Genomic DNA, 11,663 nt, shown 5'->3' with positions numbered 1-11,663 from the left:
GGAGGAGAGCGAGCTGGGAGGGAGGGAGATGAGCGAGCAGGGGAGGAGGAGAGCGAGGGAGTGACGGAGTGCTGAGGAGGGAGGAGGAGAGGCGAGCGAGGGGGAGGGAGGGAGAGCAGGGGGGTGGAGGGACAGCGAACGAGCGAGGGGGGTGGGGGAGGGAGAGCGAGCGAGAGGCGGAGGGAGCGAGAGCGAGGAGTGAGAGAGACAGGGCGAGCGAGCGAGGGGGAGGGAGTGCGAGGGGGAGCAGACGCGAGCGAGAGCGAGGCGCAGCAGAGGGAGAGCGAGCGAGGTGGAGGGAGTGAGGAGGGAGAGCGAGAGAGAAAGGATAGAGGACAGAGGGAGAGAGGACGGGGAGGGAGGGAGGGAGAGCGAGCGGAAAGCGAGGGAGGAGAGAGAGCGAGGGGAGGGAGGGAGAGCGAGCGAAGCGGGGAGGAGATCGAGCCGCCGCGAAGCGAGTGAGCGAGAGATGGAGGGAGGAGAGCGAGCGAGGGATAGGCAAGGAGAGCGAGCGAGGGGAGGGAGGGAGAGCGAGCGAGGAGGTTGGAGGCGGAAGAGAAGCGAGGGGGCGGGAGATCGAACGAGAGAGGGAGGGAGAGTGAGCGAGAGAGGGGAGGGAGGGAGGGAGAGCGAGAAAGGCGATGCGGCGGGAGAGTGGGAGAGAGGCGGAAGAGCGGGCGAGAGAGGCGGGACGGCGAGCATGAGAGGCGAGGAGAGAGAGAAAGAGAGGTAGAGGGAGACTGAAAAGGAGCAAAGAGAGAGCTGAGAGAGGGCATTAAGAAAGGGAAAAGGAGAGGCAAGAGGCAGTTCCATCTTTCCATCACAGTTTTTTCCTCTGTGAAGACCGGCCACTCGGCTGCTGGCTATCACTCCCTCAGGTACACGCTTGCTAACTCCCTGCACCGGATGACTCACAGTGCCCCTTTGTTTTATTAACTGCTATTATTATCAGACATATTCCCCTGATGAATGGACTGCCTCATCATTACTCAAGGTTCAGGCTGCTGGGGTGTTTCATTCTGCTGTGATGGATGCCTGGAGGTTGATCATGGCGTTTTATTGCTACCTGAAGATGTACATGACGGAGTCTTAATGGTGTGTCTGTCTGCAAAGGGTTGAGAGTCTATCCTGCTGAGCATACAACACACACACACCTCACAGCCTAATGTCTGTGTCTTAATGTTGTGTGTGTGTGTGTGTGTGTGTGTGTGTGTGTGTGTGTGTGTGTCTGCAGACGGTTCAGAACATGGTGGTCCCTGTAGAAGGTCCAGCTGCAGCAGGGAGAGAAGTCCTGGAGTTTTACAACCCTGACATCCAGGATATCAAGGAGTACTACAGCCAGCTGGCTGAGACCCTTCAGGTAAGGATTCTGGAGAACACACGCGCTTAGCATGCGTGCACATGCGGTGTACATTATGTGAACATACCTGCACGCACACAGAACACCCACACAACACCCTTCAACGTAACCGCCTGGCCAGTCCAGGCATAACTCTGAACCTTCAGATGTTCCTCCTGACGTAACACTGGAGACAAACCTGAGAATCAGAGCTGCTGCACCAGAACAGACCCACTTTGTCCCACTGTGTGTGTGTGTCGGTGTGTCTGTGTGTGTGTGTGTGTCTGTCAAAAAGAGTGTGTGTGTTACAAGCTAGAGGCGCTCTGCTGGGGTCAACCTGGCTCTCCGGTGTGTCTGGCCCACCTCAGGGTCCCTGGTCGGGGATGTTGGTCCTCCTGGTGAGGTCACGTCCGTAATCAAACCGCTGGGGTGCTTCCTAGGTGGTGTGATGTGTGTGTGTGTGTAGGCTTTGGCCCAAATTGACAGCAGCTTTTACGGTAACAATTACACTCTCCTGTCCCCTCCTTTCCTCGTTCGTTGCCACCTGGACAGCTTGCTGAGTTCAGGGAAACTGGTGTGGTTGGAGCTGGACAGGAGCTGGTGGTGGCTAGAGCTGCGGGGGTCAAAGCCGTTGCCCAAATAACAGACGTCAACGAACTGAAGAAACTGGTGAGTAACCTCCCTCTCTCTCTCTGGCATTCACCTACTTTTTAGACAATCATAACCTGCAGATTTTACTCCTTTCTTTCTCCTTGATTGTTCACCCTGCAATCACTACCTGTTGATTTTACTCTCTCTCTCTCTCTCTCTCTCTCTCTGTCTCTGTCTCTGTCTCTTTGTCTCTCTTTCTCTCTCTGTCTTTGTCTCGCTCTCTCTCTGTGTGTCTCTCTCTCTCTGTTTTCTCTCTTCTCTGTGTCTCTCTCTCTCTCTGTGTGTCTCTCTCTGTGTGTCTGTCTCTCTCTCTCTGTGTGTCTCTCTCTCTCTGTGTGTCTCTCTCTCTCTGTGTGTCTCTCTCTCTCTGTGTGTCTGTCTCTCTCTCTCTCAAGCTTCTTTTTCTCCAGTAAATTCACACTTCTTAGACGTCTAATCAGAAAAGCCCACAGTGAGTTCAGAACCAAACATCAGCCACTAAATCAAGAGGAATGGTAGAAAGTGAATGGCTTCTTCCCACAGACAGTAAAGTTTAGGGAGGAAAAGGCAGTTCACTCCTTATGAGTTCTCCGTGAGTGACAGCGAATGAATGAAGCGAGCGAGTTCCCTGCCGACAAAAGTGTTTACTTTTCGAGACTTCAACTGGGAGATGAGAGGAATTATGCACTGTCTCAAGGCGGATTTCTCTCTGTCTCTCTCCCTCTCTCTCTCTCTCTCTCTCTCTCTCTCTCTCTCTCTCCCCCTTTCATTATTTAACATACGTTTCACAATACTCTCTCTTTCTCCCTGTCTCTTTCTTCTTCATCAACTTCTGAACCTTCTCACATTTCTCCTCTGTGTCTCCGGAGACTTCAACCCCAAACTGAAGAATAGAAATAGACCCTCATCTGTCACATCTAGCACATCCACCCCCTTCTCATAGAGATACAGAAACACACAACAGAGAGGCTTCATTGAGAAAATCTCAGTACAGTCATTCAACAATTAGTCTCGAACCACCCTAAAACTCAACGACTCACTCAGTAATTGACTAAGTTTACAGTATTCAAGGAAATGGTGGAATTTTCCATTATAGTCCATCTATCAAGAATTAAACCCTCCCCAAACTACTTAATATAATCAGTCAATGACTTAAGTCTTCAGTAACCGACACCGGCCCATTTATTTGATTTGATTTATTTAACCCTTATTTTACCAGTTAAGTTGACTGAGAACACATTCTCATTTACAGCAACAACCTGGGGAATAGTGACAGGGGAGAGTAGGGGGGATGAATGAGCCAATTGGAAGCCAGGGATGACAAACATGGCGGTTTGGTTCCCATTACTGTGGTTGTGGCCCTAGCCCCAGCTCTTTAAATAAACAGTCCCCCTCAGTAACCTCAGTCGCACTCTCATAACACCGTCTCCTCTTCCCTAATGTGCAGCACGCGAGCCCACACTCTGCCCAGCCTGGGCCTAGTCTGATGGACAGGTCCCTCCATCCCTCTTTTACTCCCTCCCTCCCTTCATCTCTCTCTCACCGGCTGTGATGAATGTCCCAGGTCTGGTTTCTCACCCAGACACAACTTGGCCAAACAAACCAGCTTGCGGTGAAGTCCGTCAGGCTCAGTCCGTCAGGCTCGGCCTAGAGATGTGTATAATAGTGTAGAACAGGCATTGATAGGGATGACAGACACACCCCTGCCCGCACATGCAGGGCATTCGGCCAGGGCTCACTTATCATGCCAGAAAGAGAGAGAGAGCAGAGGGAGAGAAGGAGAGAAAAGAAAGATGGCCAGGTTGGGATCTCATCAGCCCTATGTTAGTTCTGGGACTGACTGGGTCTTCCTCGCAAATAGCACCCTATTCCCTATATAGTGCACTACTATTGACCAGAGCCCAGATGTAGTGCACTATAATAGGAAATAGGGTGCCATTCTGGACGCAACCGGGAGCTCCTGTGATCTACCTGAAAGAGAAGCAGACGGCCTGGACCCTCATCATCCGTCTCTGACAGCTAATTGTTGAACTTCTCTGATTGCTGTAATTACTCACAGCCGTGCGGCGGGTGTGTGCTGGGATTGTGCTTGTGTGTGTGCGTGTGTCCGTGCGTGGCTTGTTTGGAAGAGAAGAGAGTATTCCGTTTGAGCTTTTAATGTGCAGTTTAGAATGAAATTGGCAGATCCATTTTCTCATGAGATGAACTACAATGATTGTGCCAAGTCACACATCTCGATGAGTGTGGAATGTGGATCAATTACATTTATACCGATGCACGCTGTTACGATGTTACCTCCAACCATGAACCTGAATCCCTGGTTTTGTGTGTCTGTGTGTTTGTACCTGTGTCTGTGTGTTTGTACCTGTGTGTCTGTGTGTTTGTACCTGTGTGTCTGTGTGTTTGTACCTGTGTGTGTAGATTGTAGAGCTTGATAAGGAGGTTACAGAGCTGGAGAGGTGAGATTGAGATGAAGAGAGAAGCAAATGTGGAGGAGATCGCTGACCTGGAGGTAAGAGAGATCTAGGAACAGTTTACCCTACCCTCAATCCTTACCACAGATCTAGGAACAGTTTACACTACCCTCAAGCCTAACCACAGATCTAGGAACAGTTTACCCTTCCCTATCCTCAAAATATCAGACCCTAGACTAGTGGTTAGGGTCAGCTTCCATCCATCCATCCCTGAAACCCAATGGCTCTATTCCAAAAACTTCTACCTCCATCCACCCATCCCATATACCCAATGGCTGTATTCCAATAACCACACTATCATACCACTTAGAATGCGTCCAATACATAGATAGTGTACATGGCTTTATAATAAGTGGTAGTGTGGTTATTAGAACATGGCCCTTTATCTGTCTGTTTCTTCTCAGTGTCGTATTGAGGAGAGGCAGAAGCAGCAGCATGGCCTGCAGGTCCAGATGAGGGAGCAGTGTGGGGACTACGAGGGGCTGCTGGGTCACAAGATAGCCCGGGACATCGAAATTCCTGCCTACAGGTGAGACCTTTCACTGATGTGTTTCACCGACAGGGCCACATGCACAACAACAGATAACATACAGTGTGATCATCAAGGCCTCTGTAGTAGTGAAAAAGATGGAGAGGTCCTGCATTGTTTACTTATGGGCTTGTTCAGGACAGAAAATTAAGTACCCAAAACCCATGAAAAAGCACACTTAGAAAGACCATGACTAACCTTAATATAATATTCTCTGTAGTTTTACAATGACAATAGCATCTTCAGATGACGTGATGTTGACCTAATATTTGAAATTTTCTTCACAATATTTGTGTAGCCCTACATTGTGAACGTGTGAGTAGTATGGGTGACAGAATGTCACCTGGGCATCCCCATATCCATAATATCCATATTAAGACATTCCTGAGGACAAAGGCCTGACATCCGAGGTCATCCGGGGTCACAGAAAACAGGCCCTACGACAGTCACAGAAAACATGATGCAATTTCCTGTCCGATGTCCATGAAGAAGTATTTATGTTTCTGTCTTACCGCCCTCCTGTTTTGTGTGTCCGTCTCTGTGTGTGTGTGTGTGTGTGTGTGTGCTCAACCATCTGGCATCCTGGTATGTAAGAAGGATGCACTTTGCCCTTCCTGACCCCCTACCTTTGGACAACCCTTCGCTCACCCCTCTGCTGCTCTGAACACATCCTCGTGGCTCAGGAAGAGGCAGCCTCACACAATGCCTCATTAGAATGGACAGGGGGACCTCACACTGTTGGGACAATTGTTAAGCCACTTTATCATCCAGCCTGTTAATGTCAGCAGCCCCGCAACACAGTCAGCCTTGTAGCCTTCTTTAAATACTGGTCCCCCAACAGACTGTTCCAAAGACATACACACACACAGACTCAAGACACACACACACACACATTTTTATTAACACACACACACACACGCACAAAAATGTAGTCAAGGCGCAGGCAGACAGTCTGGGGGCCAAGTTGCCTAACTTTTTTACAGCGCTGTTTTGTCATCCGTGATTAAAACCATGAATAAGAAATGAACATCTGAGATGTTTTCTTCTCTCCGTGCTGCAGAACAGAGTCTAATGACACTAATGCCACCTGTAAAATGTATAGAGTCTAATGACACTAGTGTCACCTGTTAAATGTACACCGAGCCATTTGGACCAGATGCTCACCGTCACTTTCAGCCTTATTGATTAAAACACACTGTTTTGCAATGAAGGTCTACAGTAGCCTCAACAGCACTCTGTCAGGTAGCACCATGGTGTAGCTGGAGGACAGCTAGCTTCCGTCCTCCTCTTGGTACATTGACTTCAACACAAAACCTAGGAGGCTCTTGGTTCTCACCTCCTTCCATAGACTTACACAGTAATTATGACAACTTCCGTTGGACGTTCTCCAACCTATCAGAGCTCTTGCAGCATGAACTAACATGTTGTCCACCTAATCAAAGGATTAGAGAATTAATCTAGTACTGAAAGCATAAGCTACAGCTAGCTAGCACTGCAGTACATAAAATGTGGTGAGTAATTGACTCAAAGAGAAAGACAGTTGAAAAGTTTTCAACAAATTAATTTCTTCAAAAATGAGAGAGAGATTTCGTATTTTTTTTCTCCATTTCACTTACTTAGCTTGCAAATGCAGCTGGCTAGTTTAGCCTACTGAAACACCCTGCTCAAACAGATGGATGCTATGTTAGCTAGCTGGCTATGACTTTTGACCAACACAACACCGGAACTCTTCCAAGTCAAGGTAATCTTCTGGTTTTATTAATTTATTGCCACCGGTGTAACTTCTTACTGACTTAACACTGTAATGTTACTGCATGATTGTAGCAGGTTTACTAACATATTAGTTCTATTAGCTATGTTGACTAGGACGTTACTTTAGCTAATATGGTGACAACGATGTAGGCTGTGTGTAGCGTTTATGACATGGTTTGGCTTGGATTTCTTTTTTTGCCCGGTCACATACAACTGATGTGCTGTGGATTGAAGTCCACAAACGAAGGGGAAAGTTGAGAGGAGGAGAGTGGATAAAGGCGAGAAGGAATACAACATGGTGTTTATGTGTGATCAGGAGTGTATTAATTCCGCAGATTCTGTTGAAAAACTTTTCTTAAATGGAAGCAACCGAAACAGGGATAAAAATACCTGCATTTGTCCAATAGAAGCTATCGTTTGGAACTGTTGGACTAATGATAAGCTAGATGCAGGCAAGAGTGTGCAAGGCAGTATTGAATGTGTCACTGTCTGTCCATGTGTCACCTCAATTTTTTATCTCAACGCTTCAGTCTGGTTTTAGACCCCTCATAGCACTGAGACTGCACTTGTGAAGGTGGTAAATGACCTTTTAATGGCGTCAGACCGAGGCTCTGCATCTGTCCTCGTGCTCCTAGACCTTAGTGCTGCTTTTGATACCATCGATCACCACATTCTTTTGGAGAGATTGGAAACCCAAATTGGTCTACACGGACAAGTTCTGGCCTGGTTTAGATCTTATCTGTCGGAAAGATATCAGTTTGTCTCTGTGGATGGTTTGTCCTCTGACAAATCAACTGTAAACTTCGGTGTTCCACAAGGCTCCATTTCAGGACCACTATTGTTTTCACTATATATTTTACCTCTTGGTGATGTCATTCGGAAACATAATGTTAACTTTCACTGCTATGTGGATGACACACAGCTGTACATTTCGATGAAACATGGTGAAGCCCCAAAATTGCCCTAACTTGGAAGCCTGTGTTTCAGACATAAGGAAGTGGATGGCGGCAAATGTTCTACTTTTAAACTCGGACAAAACAGAGATGCTTGTTCTAGGTCCCAAGAAACAGAGAGATCTTCTGTTGGATCTGACAATTAATCTTGATGGTTATACAGTCATCTCAAATAAAACCATGAAGGAACTCTGCGTTACTCTGGACCCTGATCTCTCTTTTGATGAACATATCAAGACTGTTTCAAGGACAGCTTTTTTCCATCTACGTAACATTGCAAAAATCAGAAACTTTCTGTCCAACAATGATGCAGAAAGATTAATCCATGCTTTTGTCACTTCTAGCTTAGACTACTGCAATGCTCTACTTTCCGGCTACCTGGATAAAGCACTAAATAAACTTCAGTTAGTGCTAAACACGGCTGCTAGAATCTTGACTAGTGATGTGATCATATTACTCCAGTGCTAGCCTCTCTACACTGGCTTCCTGTTAAGGCTAGGGCTGATTTCAAGGTTTTACTGCTAACCTACAAAGCATTACATGGGCTTGCTCCTACCCATCTTTCCGATTTGGTCCTGCTGTACATACCTACATGTACGCTACGATCACAAGAAGCAGGCCTCCTTACTGTCCTTAGAATTTCTAAGTAAACAGCTGGAGGAAGGGCTTTGTCCTATAGAGCTCCATTTTTATGGAATGGTCTGTCTATACATGTGAGTGACAAAGACTCGGTCTCAATTTTTAAGTTTTCATTGAAGACTCATCTCTTCAGTAGGTCCTATGATTGAGTGTAGTCTGGCCSAGGAGTGTGAAGGTGAACGAAAAGGCACTGGAGCAATGAACCACCCTTGCTGTCTCTGCCTGGCCGGTTCCCCTTTCTCCACTGGGATTCTCTGCCTCTAACCCTATTACAGGGGCTGAGTCACTGGCTTACTGGTGCTCTTCCATGCTGTCCCTGGGAGGGGTGTGTCACTTGAGTGGGTTGAGTCACTGACGGGATCTTCCTGTCTTGGTTGGCGCCCCCCCTTGGGTTGTGCCGTGGCGGAGATCTTTGTGGAATATACTCGGCCTTGTCTCAGCATGGTAAGTTGGTGGTTGAAGGTATCCCTCTAGTGGTGTGGGGGCTGTGCTTGGCAAAGTGGGTGGGGTTATATCCTGCCTGTTTGGCCCTGTCCGGGGGTATCGTCGGACGGGGCCACAGTGTCTCCCGACCCCTCCTGTCTCACTCTCCAGTATTTATGCTGCAGTAGTTTATGTGTCGGGGGGCTAGGGTCATTCTGTTATATCTGGAGTATTTCTCCTGTCTTATCTGGTGTCCTGTGTGAGTTTAAGTATGCTCTCTCTTTTTCTCTCTCTTTCTGTCTTTCTTTCTTTCTTTCTTTCTGTCTTTCTTTCTTTCTCTCTCTCGGAGGACCTGAGCCCTAGGACCATGCCTCAGGACTACCGGGCCTGATGACTCCTTGCTGTCCCCAGTCCACCTGGCCGTGCTGCTGCTCCAGTTTCAACTGTTCTGCCAGCGGCTATGGAACCCTGACCTGTTCACCGGATGTGCTACCCGTTTTTCCTAGCCACCATGCTTCTACACCTGCATTGCTTGCTGTTTTTTTTTTTTTACATCAGCTGATGTAAGAAGGGCTTTCTAAATAAATTTGATTGATTGATTGATATGCACCTATGTTGTAAACTTTCATTCATAGGCTAGATTGTAGCAACCCCATGATTGATATAGGGAAATTTGAGTATCATGTAGTAGCCTAAACCTATCGATGTTACTTCGAACTGGGTGAATGGAATAGGAATGACAGTCATCCAATATGCTGTAATAGAAATAAGGCCATGCTCATGAAGAAAAAATAAATAAATCTTCTCTCATCATAAACAGCACTGACCGCCACTGGTTTCTATGGAGGCTAGCCATGTCAGGTCTGAAGTGTAGAACACTGTACTGTGTATGTATTCAGCAGACAATCTTCCTTTTCCTCTTCCCTTTCCTCTCTTCTATTCCCAGGGGTTTGGTGGAAGAGGAGGATGTGCTACCTGTGAGAGGAACCGATCCAGACTATGCCAAACAACCGGCTTTCGGCGATGGATATCCCCCATACGGATTTGACATGACGCCAAAACACAACAGACCCAAATCATCCATTAGAGAGCCCATGAAGCTAACCGCCACACAACCATTTGAGCAGATGTAAACGTATCGTGACAGATTAACAACTTCTGGAGGGCGAGCCAAGCCAATGATAACAGGTCACTGGCAGGTGACCCCTGTCCTATTAGAAAGATGGAATTGTCTAACATTGGGGGAGTCTCTTCAGTGTCTGTGAAGAGACTCTGAAATGTCCCTAAGTGGTCTCTATCTGTTGTGGCTACAGTGTCTGGAGGTAACTCACTGATATGAGACACACACACACACACACACTCTCTCTCTAGACCACCTCAGTGTGTGGCTGCTCTGTAGAATCATTTACCTCCCAATAGCCATCACCCCTCACTCCAACACGAGCTCATTACACGCTGTTAACCCCTGACCTATCCACTGTTCACAAGCCGTTGGACAGCTCTCAATATCCAATAAGATAGCCTTAACTGGTCATGGCAGGTCACCTTTCATTTGCTTTACGGGTTGTGGGTTTTACACAGAACTGGCAGTCAAGTCATATTAGCTTTGCAAATGGTTGGTGAAGTTGACATTCTGCAGCTCCTATGTACCTGGTCGACTACAGCAGGGAGCTTGTGTGCAGTCCCTGACTTGTTTGCTCATTCTCTGCCCATAACCTGGAGGAACTTGGTCAAGTTTAAACCATAACAATAAAAATAAACGTTGCTTGACATCACCTTCCTTTCTTTTTCCCTCTCCATGAACACAGTGTCAACAGTGTCTGTGGAATGTGAGTGTGTTCGGTGTGTGTCATTTCCCCCTCTTAAGTGCCTCTCCTCACCATCATAACTACATTTAACAGAGCAAGAGTTATGCCCTGTGATCCTTGTCCCATTTGTCTTCATGCTTAACCTCAAATGTGAACGTTCTTTGCTATTAATGGTATCAGAGGCTTGTTAGCTCGGCCATAAAGATGAAAAACGCAGCTAATAATGGATAAGATTAGCCACAGCCAGTGATCTTCTGTTGAATTTCAACACACACATGGTCACACATAAGATAGGGAGCCCTTTCCAAATCCCAATGGTTGATGTTGACATTGTCCATGTTATCCATTACACTAAGTCCTGATCTCCTGCCCTATCATGCAATTCATGTTAATCTCATGACCAAAAACACAAATACACACACTTGTAGTGTTGGGGCTGGCTGGGTTATTTAGGAACTGCTACTTGAGAGGAAAAGCAGGCATTGAGTTGGGGAGGAAGCTAACAGAAATTGACATCCACTCTCCTCAGTGCCCACCTATTGCACATGATATGACAACAGAGTCGGATTACTGACCCACCAACGCTGCTCTACCTCTGGTATGGATAAACAAATGGGATGGTTCTCTGCATGACACTCACACACACACAAGGAGAAGGTGTAGGAGAAGGTGTTAGGAGAAGGTGTAGGAGAAGGTGTTAGGAGAAGGCTGCAGCGGCCAGGATTAATTGTGTTTAATTGTGTGGACGTGAAACATGGCGAGCAGGGAGGAAGCCGGCCCCAGGGTCTGAGGGGCCTTTATTTTCTCAAGACTGCAGCGCTCAATCATGTCCTCTGCCTGCAAGGACTGGACCTATAAGACTTATACCCTCCCCCCAAGCCCCCTACCATCCCCGTGTGACAGCCAACCACCCATCTCCTCTACCACATGGGAATGCTAGGGCCTGATGGTCGATGTCTGAACCTTCTTTCTGTATATGTGTTGAAAAGGAGTGAGAGAAGAGAAACTCAGATGTCAGAATATGTGCTACAAGAGATGGACTGTAGGGCCTCTCTCCCTTTATTCTTCGCACAAATTCTGTATTTTGAGGGAAAATGTTGGGAAGTATTCTTAGAC

General features: G+C 47.2%; 1 pseudogene; it reads left to right on the top strand.

The window, feature by feature from the left end:
- The window catches only part of LOC111965564 (neurofilament medium polypeptide-like), a 21,664-nt pseudogene extending 11,150 nt beyond the window's left edge, over positions 1 to 10,514 (top strand).
- Positions 10,515 to 11,663: the final 1,149 nt, after the last annotated feature.

The sequence above is a fragment of the Salvelinus sp. IW2-2015 genome, linkage group LG6.2, assembly GCF_002910315.2.
Source record: "Salvelinus sp. IW2-2015 linkage group LG6.2, ASM291031v2, whole genome shotgun sequence".
In the NCBI taxonomy this organism is placed as follows: Eukaryota; Metazoa; Chordata; class Actinopteri; order Salmoniformes; family Salmonidae; genus Salvelinus; species Salvelinus sp. IW2-2015.
This window is presented reverse-complemented; position numbering and strand designations above follow the sequence as displayed.